This window comes from Manis javanica, chromosome 11, assembly GCF_040802235.1.
Source record: "Manis javanica isolate MJ-LG chromosome 11, MJ_LKY, whole genome shotgun sequence".
Taxonomy (NCBI): Eukaryota; Metazoa; Chordata; class Mammalia; order Pholidota; family Manidae; genus Manis; species Manis javanica.
In genome coordinates, this window is record NC_133166.1 from 56184004 (window position 1) to 56199486 (window position 15483).

The following is a 15483-nucleotide window of genomic DNA, read 5'->3' on the forward strand; positions in this document are numbered from 1 at the left end:
TGCATGAAGGAATATGGGAAGACATTTTAGTATCAAAATAATGGCAAGTCAATTATAAAAGCTATGGTAAATGATACATAATTATAATACTTTTCATGTATATAAAAATATGCTATCTTTCTAAGGAGATTGTTCAGTTGTTGGTTCCACTTCAGATGGTTAGTAGATTATCTCTATTTTGTGCACTTAGAATACTGACATCCCTGTTAAGATTAAAAGGTAAATCCAATAACTCTCCAAATTGTGTTAATATTGGCTATATTCTCAGAAAAAATTAGCATCAATTTTAGTTTATATTGAAAAATGTTTTCAAAGGATGGCTTATGTGCAAGTGTTGGTAATGGTGCTTGAAGTAATTAGGGTGTTTAACAATCAGGCAGAAAAAGCCACTAATTATCCTCATCTTCCCCTTCCCCTCCCGTGCCATACACACACATGCATGCACGTGCATGTGCACACAGAGACACACACACACACACACACACACACGGATGGTAAAGCTGGAGGAGTATTTGAATCATACATGGATTAGATCTTTTTTTTTTAACCACAGTATCAGATGTCTTCACAAAAATGATTTCCTAAGTTCTTTGGGTTTGAGAAGGTCTTCAACTTGTAGAGGACATAGCTTTGGAGAGTAAAGGCCAATTTATTCCTGAATTGGCTTTAGTTCCTGAAGAATAGTTTATGCCTTTCTCAAAATGTTTTGATTATAGTTTCATCTTATTATTGATGCATTGACTCTAAGGACTTCTGATGACTCAGTGTTTACATATATTTCATATATATGTGTCTAAATATTTACATCATTTTGCAGTGAATCCAGTTTATTTTCAAATGTCAATAAAATCCATAGAGCAGTCAGCCCCTGTTGCCTTTTTGTTTGCTGAAATGGAGTTTGCTAACCTTTTCAGGGAAAAAGAACTTGCAGCATTTGTCTTTATTCATCGCTATTCTTTTTTATTGTTCTGGGCTGTGGGCTTTGCCTACGGCATGTGTATCTGCTTCCCTCAATCCACAGAGTGTGAGTATAACACAGAGACAAACAAGTCGGTTGTTGTTTAAACACGGAACACCTGGCTGCTCGTGTGCAGGTGCACAGAACTGTGGAGAAGGGGTTTTAATTTAAGACAAACAAAATAGAAGAATATATGCAAGTTACAGATGACGGTCTGGGTGTTGGACTTGAGGTGCTTCTGTGTTTAAGAGCAGTAAGGACGTGTGAGTCCCTTACATGTCAGGGACTGCATGAAACTCTTGTCATAGTATTTCTGGAAAGTTTCTTCATTTATGTATTGGTGTCTGTATTTGTCAACCTGAATAAGTCTATTCTATCTTATTTAGTTATTGTCCTTCATTTGCAAGGATCATGAAGAGTTTAACACAGATGGTATCCAAAGTGATTACTTCTCATTGTGCTGAAATTAAGCTCTAATATACTATGTAGCAAATAACCAGTCCAATGCCATCACAATAGTTTAGAATGAGAAATGAGATACATTTTTCAAAAAGTGTGTTCACATGTTCATTTCCCCCAAATCTGACAGTCATTATATTTTAAGCAGCAATTGATCAAAATAGAAAGTATTAAGAAAATACTAAGTATCAATTGAGTGTCTACCACATGTTCAGCATCTTTTAAGGTGAGATGTGAGAGAAGAAAAAAAAGAATGAATAAATATTTTATAAATCAGAGAAAAATTTGACACAGGAAAGAAGTCAGTGAACTACCCCAGGGAATCCAGTGGTAAACTTCTACTATACTAGCTAGGCTTGTTCCTTCAAATACTGACTTTTAATAGCTAAGAAGAGAAATAAAGAGCCTTTATAATTTTCTAGAAGTTGAGCTCAATGATCTTTTGGGGAGAGATGGCTCATCTAGATTATGTTGTGTCAATGGCAAATATCATTTGGATTCTGTAATGTGTATGTATTATGTATGTATTTCTTTAGCCTGTCCTGCTCCCCTGTTAGACACTTTGCTGCACCACAGATGGCATGTGTTCATTTTGTGGTAGTGAAAGGTTGACATCAAAGGCAAAGAACCCTTGAAATTCATCCCTCTGAGCCCACAAGAGCAGCTTCTGTCTACCCAGCGATGAAAACTGGAGATCACAGGGGCATTCCCACCACTGTGCTCTCTCTTGTGGGCAGCTGACAGTTAACACAGGTGGGCGTAAGGTGCTGCCCGCCTTTTGAAGGTTGCCTGTTGAAGGGGATTGCTGCCTCTCTGAGATCGGTGCCCTGCTTTGGCCCATGGAGCTGCTGCTGAGAAGTAACCAGATGGTGAATACCAACCCAGCTTTTCAGAAATCACAGGTGGCTGTGAAAAGACCCACTATCATTCAAAGGCTGTCAGGCAAGTGGTGAGTGTCTGTGATGAGTGGCCGTTTGAGGGGCCACCTTGATTCTCATTTTTTTCAAAGGTCAAATTACATTGCTGAGCAGCTGGCTCATCTACCTCCTCCCATAAGCTAGATGGGAGGGAGGCTGTGTCTACTCAACTTGTGTGTGCAGCTAACGTGCATACAAGGAGAAGCAAGTGTTAAATGAGTCTGCCATTCACCAACCAAACATCATTTTGTTTAAATTACACTGTGCTAGTTTATCTTGACCCACAACCAAATGGAACTCATTGTAATACATTATCACACACAAGATAGTCAGCTCATTAATAAAATCCTAGGAAGGAGATGGGGTAAACAATGAAAACTCCCACACATTAGCACTATTATATACTATAATATTTTTCTTTCTTTTCATCAAAATCCTCCATGTAATTAGATCCCAGGTAAGTCAGCAAAGTGGCTTCTTTTATTGCACTTTTTTTTTTGAAGTGAATTTGTTATTTTTTTTACTAAGTAGCAACCAAGTACAAACTCCTGGATGGTGCCACAAGTTTTCCTACAACAATGAATATTTACTGAGTGTTTGATATGCAGGGCACTGGCACCCTGGAGTTACAGCAGTGAACAAGACAGAACACTTATTACTGACAAATGCTGTGGTACACATCAATCTAGGTGGAGTGAAAGAGCGCATTTAGGTGGTTAACCTCATGGAAGTTACAGGTAAGCTGAGACAGGAACGGAAAAATGAAGCTCACAGTGGCTTGGAGAAAATGTGTTCCTGGTTGGGCCAATTGCTGGGTTAAAACCCTAAAATATAAACAAAGTTGGTGACCAAGGAATGTGAGAAAGAAAACCTGTCTGGCTGGTGTGTCATGGGAGAAAGCAAATTCTGTTGCAGATGAGGTCAGACAGGTAGGGAGATCCAGAGACTGAATGACATTGTAGGTCACGGCAGGAACTTGGATTCTCATCCCAATGCGGAAACCCCTGGGTTGTTTTTTAAGCCTTTCATGTGCTTTATATTTTAAGAGATCTACCGTGCTTGATGGGGTGGAGAAGAAGCAGGGAGTCCAGTGAGGTGGCTAATACCTCGGTAATTTGGGTGGGAAGTGATGGTTGTTCGGGTGTTCATGGTGGAGGTGGAGAGAAGTGGGTATGTTCAGAACATGTTCTGGAAATAGAGTTGATGGGACTTAGTGAGGGGTTAGAGATGGGGAAGGTGAGTGGATGAGAGGAGTTGAGGTGGAATCTTAGGTTTTTTTCTTTATAGGTTTTTGTTTCAACCTCTGAATGTTAAAGCCAGGATAAAGAGAATCAAGTTGATAGGAGAGTGAAGTTTGTATGGAACTTCCCAATAATCCTCTGTGTGTTGTAAGAGGTTCATTCTCTATTGCACGTCATCATCTCCAACTTGGATTATGTATTTGTCAAGTCACATGCTATCTACCCTCTTTTCAAGTGAAAACCTATGGATTATTAAATAAAACTATTACTTTGCAATTACTTAGCCCCATTCTCATTCATCTCAGCATCTGAAAGAGGTTTTAAGCCAGTCACCTAAGTATCCTCGGTGCCCACAGCACCGAGAATAAGACAGAGAAATTGCCTAATAAATGACTGGAATTGAACTGAAAGGGACTTAGGGCAACAGCACTCGGTGCCAGTTGCTGCCCTGTGTGGTTCTGTGAACTGTTGGTCATGAGCTCTCTGTTGCACGTCTGTGGCAAGGTGAATTTGGAAATGAAGAGTAAACATTTAGAAACTTTTATAGCAATTTGAAGTTGCTGGGATATCCTAGCAGAGTTTCATTTTTCCAGTAAATTACTTTTATTCTATTTTGTAACATATCCATCTGAGATGGATTGGAAATTAAAACAAGAAAAGAAAAAAACCTGTTCTTTCACACCAAACTTTTGAGAAGTACTAGCGGAGAACATAGACAATGTCACTGCCTTTCCAAGTGAAAGACGTGTATGTGGCGACATCCCACAACAGGTCAAAAGCACAGGGCGGGGACAGCTGCTTCTGTTCCTTCCTTCTTTGGCTTCTTCCAATCACAGGTGGGCTATGGGGAGTCCAGGACTCTTGACCCACGGGACCTTTTGGGGGTGGTATCTGAAAAGCAGAAACAAATAGCCGCTGGAGGAATTTCGAGAGTCTGCATTACCGGGAAGCATGAAATGGTGCTTGAATAGATGATTGAAAACCTATGTGTAAGAGGACCAATTTCATTTGTGTCTCTTTCCAAAGAATGTACTATAAGCCAATCCCAATGGGTGATTTGAAATTGCTTTTGCCATTTCAGAAAGCCATAAAATTTGGAGGTGGAAGGCACTTCCAAGACTGTTTAGTTCCATTCCCTCATTTTACAGATGATGTAACTGATATCCCAAGGGTATCTTTTGAGAGTAGAAAGTCCTATAGGTTCCAGAAGCCAAGATAAAGGACACTTGCTGATCTTTTTCACCACAAAGCAAGCCGAGGTTGTGGGTGGTTTTTCACAATGCTCATTTTTCAGTGTGGTGATGTTGATGAACCTTCTTCACAAATTCACATCTCTGTGAAATTGGAGCTTGTGAACCCATTTTTAGCCTTTTGTTTTGACAGAAACCGAAGTTCTGTTTCGTTGTAAATTTGGGCTAGAATTGAGGCTATAACATCTTTCCTCAGTTTGCACATCTGTCATTGGAAATATTTGCCAAGAAAACTTCATGAGGTGCCTTTCATGAGGAAACCAAGCAACATGCACAATTTGTCTGCACCCCCTCATTATCCACTTTCAATAGGGCTTTATGAGCAATTAATTGTTTAATTAAGAGTCTTCAGGGCTTAGTGGGTGTGGATAAAGTGGGTTCCTATGGCCAGGATTCTCACCTGACCATTTTCATCTAGCTCACTACACATGTGTGGGCCATACATTGCTATTGACTCCATATAGAGAGCTCCACCCAGTGCTCAAGGTGACACAGTGGCACAGCTGCAAGGCTGCACAGCTGCAGGAGAGCAGAGACTGGAATGGTGGCAGCACTGAGGACAGAGACTGGGATGGCTGTGCGGGCAGAGAGGCCCAGAGGCAGAGACCGTCTTGCTGCACGCAGACTTGCTCTGAGTGGATGGGATTTTAGTGATTGACCTGCCACCGTGGGAATAAAGTTGGGTATAACCCTTTCACCCCAAGAATGTTCTACTGTCATTTCTTTGGTCTCATTGCATCCATAGTGAACTTGTCCAGGGCTGACACCCATTGGCAAGACAGTGGGTAAGGCTGAGGTTAAGGGTCAGGAAGAGCAGGATTTGAATTCAGCACATATTAGTTGGGTTATTGTGTAAATAATATACCCTTTACTTGCCTTCAAGTGGGAATACTATTCCTTAATTCACAGTTTTGTGGAATGGGAAGATGTAGGTAAGTTGGGGTTCCTATGTCCAGGATCCTCACTGAACTTAAACCATCTGATGATGTAACTGGCCTGTTGCTGGGCTACTGCTTCCACACCTTTAGGCAATAAGGTATTATTGCGCTAGAGAGCTCGGCCCAGTGCTCTGGGCAGAGGCAGAGACGCCAGTGCTCGACCTACCGCTAGAAGAACAAGTCGGGTAATGAACCCTTTCACCCCAAAGAAACATTGTACTGTTGTTTCTTTGGTCACCCTGAATCCATAGTGAACTTGCTGGGGCTGAAATCCATTGACACGACAGAAGGGATGATTTTTTAAGCACTTAGCATGGTGCCTGGCACAGAATACTCAGTGGTGGTTGCTGTGTGCACATGTTTATCTGATGAGGGTAATGATGTGACAAGCAGGCTGCCCAGCCAAGGCCAGTGTGAGGACTGCCTGTTACTTGGACATGACCACAGAAGCCAAATCCCCAGAGTTTAGTAGGTACAGAATGGGACAAGGGATCCTCTAGCGCCTCTATCTGCTGGGTGAGCTGCCTCCCAAGCAGGGAATTCAAAGTGGTGATGTGATGCATTGGGGAAATCTGAGCCTGAGCTCCATGGCTGTGGGTCTTCATTCCAGGATTCATTTGTGGGAAAGAGGGAGGTGGGCTCACTGGTGAAAGCTGATTGCAGCAGACAATGCTGGACAAGGTGGAACTTTTAAAGGCAAGCAAGTAAGGGTGATGGAGGTGGAGGTGTGGCTTAGAAAACAAGAAAGAGGCCAGGCCATTTACTAGCAAAGAGGAAGTCAGGGCTTCAAGGAGCATAGATGTCTACAGCCAGGATTTGAATCAGGTGGGAGGCTCTTGGTTTCCTACCCTGGTGCTGAGGAATACAATGTCCCAGCAAATGCTGGGTGAGCAACTCAGGCTTCTCTAAGATGCTTGGTTTGGGGCAAGTTCCTCAACTTCACCATGGCTCATTTTCCTAAAGTGTAACTTGAGTTAATTCTTACCTTATGAGGACCAGTTATCAAGTACCTAACATGGTGTCTGGTATGTACTCATGGTAAAAATAATAGCTGCTATTTTTATTAGTGCCTTGTCTCTTTCCCAAGGGATACAAAGTTCCTAGAGGTTAAGTGTCTGGAAAGATGTATGCAAGACAGTTCTTTCAGAGCTCCAGTCTCCAACAGAGTGGTTTACCTAGACCAACATTTCCAAAGGTGGGTTCTTTAGAACATCAAGGTCTTAAGATGCTCTATAATAAAAAGCTTTCATGGTCAAATGTTTAAAATATCTCCTTTTGGAATTTCAAATTGCACATCAGAACATAAAGGCTCTGAGAAGTCCTGTGGTCTTTCTTTTCCTCCTCCCTTCCCTCTCCTTCTTTCCTTCATTTCCTCCTTCCTCCCTCTCTCCTCATTTCCCAGAACACCTCTAAGATTCGGAGAGCTTTGACTAAGGAACACTAAGTAGTAGACATTTACCTACTTTAAATGTCTGAATAATCCAACATAAGGACTCATCTAAATGAAATCCCTGCAGTTCTCCATCATTTTTAAATGAAAAAAAAAAATGCCTAGAGAATAGTGCCCAGTCTTAGTCTGTGAATACATGAAAAATATCTGTCTCTTTTGTGGATCAGTGTGAATCTGGTGGATTTTCTAGAGCTACCTTTCTCAAACTCTAATGTGCATGTAAATCCCCCAAGGAACTTGTTAAAATACAGATTCCGATCCAACAGGATTGGGGTGGGGTCTGAGATTATTCTAACAAGCTCCCTGGTGAAGTTTCTTAGAAAAGCAGATTCTCAAGCCTCATCCTAGATCTACTGAGTTAAAATAGGCACTTTAACAAAAGGTGATTCCTATGCACATAAAAGTTTGAGAAGCTCTGGTCCAGATCAGCGTTTCTCAGCTGTATTGACATTTGGGCCTGATAATTCTTTGTTGTGGGATTGTGGGATGTTTAGCAGCATCTCTGGCTTCTACTCATTAGATGCCAGGGGTATTCTGCTTCTAATTGTAACAAGCAAAATTTCTCCAGAAATCGACAAGTGTGCAGTGGGGAACAAAACTGACCCAGGTTGAGAACTGCTGGTTGAGATTCCTCAAACTATCTCACATTCTTGTTCTTGGGCCATTGGAGATACATATTTTTCTTCTTCCTGTTAAGTGCCTTGTTTCATTTCTTGAGTTATAATTGACATATAACAACAACATATAACATGATCACCACAATAAGTCTAATTAACATCCATCATAGTAACAATTTTTTTTCTGGTTTTGCAAACTTTCAAATATGCAATACAGTATTATTTACTCTAGTCACCAAGCTGTACATTGTATCCCCAGGGCTTATTTATTTTATAGCTGGAAGTTTTCACCTTGTGACTCATTTGGAGATATTTTAAGTGAGATAACCAAAGGATAATCTAATTTAAAATAATAAAGTTGCCCATCTGTGGCTCCCAAAGCTGCTGCACATCAGAATCACCTGGAGGAGATTTGCAGATTCTGACTCAGTAGGGTTGGGGAGAAGCTTAGGAACCTGTATTTCTTTTTAAGTGAAGACAAGAGTTTAGACTTATGTAACACTCTGTGTCAGGCGCTGTTTTAAGAGCTTTACATACATTAACTCATTTAATCCTTATGAAATCCTGTAAGGTAAGTACAGGCATTATCTTTATTTTACAAATGAGGTCATAAAGCCACAGAATAATTTCTTAAGATTCCAGAGCCAGTGGTGGAAACTGATGAGGGTGGGGGTGTGTCTGTTATCAAAGTCAGAACTTGGGAACAGTGTCCAAGAAGAGCTGTGGTCCTTAGCTCTGAGGATGGCAGGAATGGGGATTATATAACCCAACTATCACCTTCATGATAGTTTATCCATTTCAGCACTTGGAAAGATTGTGCCACTGCCATTTTCAGAATTGTTTCCTTATGCCAAGATTACAGCATTCTGCATTTGTTCTGGACATAGTAATAAAGTTTGATATTTAGGGCATTTTGACCAATTTCTTTCAGAAATATGGGAGAACCAGTGGACTTCTATTACTGTTCCACACCCTCCTCAAAGTGCTTGGCTTCTATCAGACAAAAGACCGTATCTTCAGTTTCCAAAAAAATGGGGGAAATGGAAACAATATGTACATCTGCGGGGAAAATGGAAGTTCCTATGGCCAGTATCCTCACCTGACCCTAAATTACTTGATGATGTAACTGGCCTGCTGCTAGGCTATAGCTTTCCTACCCATAGGCAATGAGCTTTTATGGACTGAGTTAGTATATAAAAAGCTCTGTCCAGTGCTCTGGGTGGAGGTAGAGATGGAGGCAGATTACAGACCTGCAGACTGCTCGATGAAGATGGATTCTAGTGTTCAACCTACTGCTGTGAGAATAAAGCCAGGTATAAAGCCAGGTATAAACCCTTTTACCCCAAGAATGTTCTTTTATCATTTCACGCTCTCACTGAATCCATAGTGAACTTGCCTGTGGCTGAAACCTTCAGACTACACATCATCCTAGTGACACTTTATGAAAATAGTTATTTTAAAAGATCTAGAGTTTAAATGGCTAACATTAGTACTACTGCCACACTTAGTCTATTACAGATAATTTTTATTTATTTTTACCTCACCTGGTGTAGAATGGTGGTGTTAAAGCTTTGAGTAATTATATGGTGAGAGCTGAATTGTGAGCCACATGAAAACGGGATGAAAGTTTAGAAGACCCTAATATAAAGCCCTTCATTTAGGTCCAAACATCCACAGGTATGAGTTTCTAGGATTATTTCCTGGAGATAGTTCTAGAAATAAAGCTGTTAAAACAATCAGAGCTAGCATAAATTAGCATTTGCTATATTTCAGTCACTGCTTTAAATTCTTCAAATATATTAATTTAGTTTCTCCAACAACCCAATAGGTAGGAAATATTATTACTAACTACTTACAGTTGAGAAAATTGTGGCACAGAGAGGTAGTATAACTTGCCCAAAGTCACACGGCTGGTAAGTTTCAGAGCCAGGATTTTAACCCAGGGGCTCTGGCTCCAGTTTGGGCTCTGAAACTACTCTTACTGGATTTGGGTTGGGATTATGTCAACTGACTGTGGCAATGTCAGTAAACCTATACTGACCAGAACTCAAATTATCATTTTCTATGTACTTCATTAATTCAAAAAAAATGGGGAATAAAGCATTGTTAATAAATGTCTGTAGTTTGATTGGAAAGATAGTTCAATAGATGGCCTCCATAGAGGTGTGGAAAGGGTATGATAAAAAAAAAGATCCTTAATTGTAAAGATATTGGGCAAATGTGGGTGATGACTTCTCATGGTCCCATAATTTGCCCTCTTGCAATATTTCTGTGTCAGGGGGCTTCACTGGAGTAACTCAGCAGTAAATTCAATGGGCTATGGCAATGCTAGTGTAGAGATTTGGGACCAGGGAAACCTTTTAGAATCCCCATTTGCAGTGGAGGCAGCTGTGTCTACTGTCTAAATAAGGCTTTTATCTGGATCTCAGTAGAGGGTACCAATCCTATTTATGAAGGGAATATTGCAGGTGAGTAGTTTTCCCCAGAGAATCAGAGATGAGCAAGCATGGCTAGCAGTTCTTCCTTCCCACTGCTCTCCCATCCTGATAACTGCTAAGGATTTCATCTCTACCTGGACTGTTGAAATACACAGCTCCAAGCTTTACTGAAAGAACATGTTTTCATCATTCTTTTTTGCCCTGTTCTGGGTATTTCAGCATGGATTCTGGCCAAGAGTTCCAGGAACTCTGAGTATAGCTTCTGCTCAAAATAAATTCACTAAGTACCCCCAACATCCCCCATATTCTGGGAGCTCCTTTTGGTGGAAAGTGTGATCTCTTTTCAAGAACCATTTCAACACTCTGCTGACTTAAGATATTTTGGAAAACTTTAGTCTTTTAGAATCCTTATTTGAAACATTACAAAAATATATGAAAATCAATTAACTTCACACATGGAAAAGTTCTTCATGAGGTTAATCTTCCTTTATATAATTTCTTGATTATGTTTGGAAGTAAATTGCCTTGATTATACCTTAAATGGAAAGGAATGTCTTTTAATTAGTTTGAAACATGCTATAGTGGTGATGATTTGTACCATAGAATGATAAATGGGTTTGAAAGCAATAAGTCTCTCTGACAGGAGTGAGCTACAGTTTTGTGTTTTTATTTTATTCTTGTCTACAGGGTAGAGTCAGAATCCTACTTTCTTAAGGTGACAAACTGGAGAATTCATCCCTTATTTGGCAGCCAGGCTGAGTTATATTGGCTTTTGGTTGCATGATAATGTGTGAGAGAATTTTGCCAGTTTCTCCTGTTTTCTCCCTTAAAACAAAAACCTCAAACAGGAACAGAAACAAATTACCAAGGTCATAAACTGGAACAGTGACAACTACAAAGCTAAGAGCTCCGATACCTTTGAATGACAGAGCTGGATAGAACAATTATAAAACAATATGTCCTAGCTACTCTTTGTTAAAAATCTTATCTTTTTAAATTTTAACTCACTTTTGGCCGAGGAAACTTTGCAGCCAGGTTAAGTAACCTGACCACAGTCATACTGTTAGTTAATAGCTCAGTCTGGTTTTAAAGCCAAATCTGTTTGATTCCAAATCTATGCCATTCGTTGTTCAGGTTTTAGGATCTTAAGAATTTGACGGTTTCCTGTGTGACTAGAGGTAGACACTAAATTATTAAAATTGATCTCAATTTAAGTGGTATAAATAACAAAATATACCTTGCAAGGTCTATGTCATGTTTAGTCTAATAGGCCTACCTGTGTATTTTCATGTACTGCCAAGCACCAGATAGTTTGCTTCTTTTGCTCATAGTTATCTTAGCATGACTGTATTTGAATTTAGGGTTGATAAAAGATTAAATGCAATAGAAAGGTTTACTGATCTTTGTTATGAGGCCATTGCTCATTGTTGTGGCATTTCTTTATATGTAAATAAAGTAGAAGAAGTATTTATTTCTAGGATTTAAAACAGTTTCTGTAATAAAAAAATAAAGTGAATACTCCTAATGAGCAAATGTCTGAATATTTTCCTTTACAGAAGAGCAATAGTTTTAAAAGAAGACTTACTCTCTCAAAAAAGCTTTAGAGATGACAGGAGGGCCTGGAGTTACAGGTGTGATCAAGCCAGGTGTTTACTGTACTTTGGGACATATTGAAAAGATGTTTAAACATCTTCCAAAACCTGTAACTGATTAATGTGTAAATTACATAATTCTCATTTTTCACATGGAGAAATCAAGGCCTATAATAGCTAATGAATAGTTAAAGATATTCCAGAATATTCCAGAATTATCCCTCCTTCCTGATAATGTAATTCCTGTGTGTTTTTTAAATACAAGATTACCAAATAGCATTCAGATGGATTTAATTCTGTTAATTCCATGGCCTGATATTAAAGTATTTTTAAAATCACGAACAGAATTAAGTATTCAATACAGAAAGTTTGGAGCATAAAAAGCCAACCCAGAAAATCTCTCCACAAAATCAGAAGAGAAAGAAAACAGCCTATTATTAAATAAGTATTCAAACAGTCTAGATACAATCAGAGGCAATCTGCTAAGAGATTACAAAGTGAGAAAGAAATCCCACCCTTTCATATAGCCAAGTAGCTTCAACCATTTTATACATACTCTCAAGAAAAAGATAATTAGTTCTCAAGAGGACCTAACAGCACTATTTGCTACACCTTCTTCATCTTAAATTAACCTGGTAATTGGGCTGACCATCTGTATTTGCTAGTTGTCTTTATCCAAAGGAAAAGTAAATTTCTAGTATATTCATGACGGGACGTAGGTTTGCAATGTGGATTCACGAAGTTAGACTTCTACCCTCACAGGAAACTGAGATGGAGCCCTATTTTTCTTGATGATAACATTTCAAAGAAAAGATTCCCTGGCCCTTGAAGGAAACATTCCTGCATTATGAAATTGGCAAGAGGCTTATTTAGCTTTAAAAAGAGATCTACACTGTGGATAAAATGAAGGTTCCTGTGGCCAGGATTCTCATCTGGCCCTGGCTGGCTAGCTCACTACACAGGTGTGGGCAATATGTTGCTATTGACTCTATATAAAGAGCTCTGCCCAGTGCTCTGGACAACACAGTGGCATGGCTGCAAGGCTGCAGGAGAGCAGAGCAGAGGCTGGAGTGGTGGCAGCGCTGAGAACAGAAGCCCAGAGGCAGAGACCTGTTTGCTGCATGCAGACTTGTTCTGAGTGAACGGGATTCTAGTGGTTGACCTGCCACCATGGAAGTAAAGTTGGGTGTAACCCTTTCACCCCAAGAACATTCTACTGTCATTTCTTTGGTGACATTGAATACATAGTGATATATTGAAAAGATGTTTAAACTTACATGGGGCTTGTATGGAACTTGTATGGGGCTGAAACCCATTGGCAAGATGTACATATGTTTCAAAGAGGCAGAGAAAGAACATACAATGACTGCTTTGTTAAATCCTCAAGGAACAAGGAAGTGGGGAGCAGGTCTTTTTATATTTTCTTGACTCCAGAAAAGAATTAATTTTTCTCCCTATTTGTCTTTATGTTTATTCTTATACCAAGGTGTGGATAAAATGAGAGTTCTTGTGGCCAGGATTCTCACCTGGCCCTGGTTGACTAGCTCACTGCACACCTGTGGGCAATACATGGCTGTTGACTCTTTAAAAAGAGCTCTGCCCAGTACTCTGGGCACGACATGGTGGCACGGCTGCAAAGCTGCAGGAGAGCAGAGCAGAGGCTGGAGTGGTGGCAGCACCGAGGACAGAGGCCCAGAGGATGGCGGTGTGGGACAACTGTGCAGAGAGGCCTGGAGGATGGCTGTGCAGGATGACTGTGCAGACAGAGGGGCCCAGAGGCAGAGACCGGCTTGCTGCATGCAGACTCACTCTGAGTGAACAGGATTTTAGTGACTGACCTGCTACCTGGAAATAAACGTCACCCCAAGAACGTTTTGCTGCCATTTTCTTTGTTCACACTGAATCCATAGTGAACTTGCCCAGGGCTGAAACCCATTGGCAAGACACAAGGGTATAGGGTGACTTATTTAGGAACTTTATGTAGAGATGCAAATTACCAGACCCCAAAGCAGATCTACTGAACCAGAAACCCTGGATGGGCCCAGCACTCTGTGTTCGGTAAATTCCTTGGGTGACACTGATGTTTTCTAAGCTGGAGAAACTTTGTGAACAACTGTTGACAGCAGGCCATGTGGAAAGAATCTGGGGGAAGGCGAATTGTTTTATTTTATTTGAATTGATAATGATCTGCAATTTGCATTAGTCTCCTGGTCTGCTAGCAAGTGTTACCCTCAATTAATTGGCAAGAAATTGTTATCTGACATAAAGAGATGAATTTTAGTTTAGCCAAGATAGTCAAACCTTAACAACTTGCATGATAGAGAGGAACAAAAGTAAAAGATTATTAAAAAAAATAAAAACCCAAAACTAACGTTTATGTTCTTCTGTCTCTTGAGCATATTCCCTAATATATGAAGAGTTGCCTGGTTTTCTGGCAAACCATAAAACACCTAAATTAAGTGAAGCCATAAAAGCTCTATTCAAGAGAAACGTGACAGTTGTGTAATTTTCTCATGTGCACTTCTTAAATTTACCTGGCTCTCTGCTTGGGACCAAATCTATTCTTTATCATTGCTTCTCAATTTTGGATGCAAATTGGAATCACCTTAGGATATATTTAAAGCCAAACTATCAGCAGAGACCAAGAGCAGCCAGTTAAGTAGGACCACTGAACTCCTGGGGTTCATGAGTTCATGCAAGCAGCCTGGCCAGTGACCTGGCCCTCCCCCTTCTCAGCAGGACCCTGAGCTTGGCATGGACCTCAAAGAGGAGAACGTCAGGGACCTCGCTGACCTCCTCAGCAAAGGGACTGAGGTGGGTTATTTGGAGCACTTTGGAACTTTCTCATTTAAGGAGTCTGCCCTGAGCAGACAGTTTTGATACCTCTAGTTTGACTCATTCCTGATACACAGTCCTGACAAATTGGCTTCTGTGGCCGCTGAGACCAACAGCAGTCATGCAAACCAGGCTGTGTTGAATTCGGCCTGAGGTGAAGCTGGTGGGATTTGATTTCTCAGGAGCTTTAATTGTTCCTGGCAGACCCTCCCCGAGGGTCCTGAGGCCCAGCACTGCCCTTTGGCCCACCACAGGATGAGCTGCAGTACAGCCAGAGCACCTGGATGTGCTGGTGAAAGTCCCACAAAAGGAGAACCTGGAATGGAAAAGCAAGTCCAAGCAGTTCTGGGAGAAAGGCCTCCTGGTGGGAAGATCACGGCCGGGTTGAAGGGGTCATAACCCAGTTGATGGAGGCACAGAAACAGAAGGAGCTTAACAAAGTCAAAATTCAGAGGCTGTGAAAGAAAGAGATGGATTTATATCTCCAGGATAATTTGGCTGATCTTTTAAGGGAATTGGAGCAACAGAAGGAGGTGATGGAAGGCTGTCCTGTGAGTGAAGAATCCCCAAAGCAGTGTGTTGAGGATTATATGTTAAGAACTGAAAAAGGAGGGCCAGAAATCCCAAGTGCTGAGGTTGCATAGAAGAGAAGCCCAATATGGCATGGGAGGAAATCACGCATCTGCAGATGGGCCCAAGTGGAAGTGGAGGCCTCCCAGGTGGGCCTGATAAGGTTGTGCTGTGGACCTGTCTTAGTTCAGGCTGCTGTTGATACCAGGGTTCTTGTT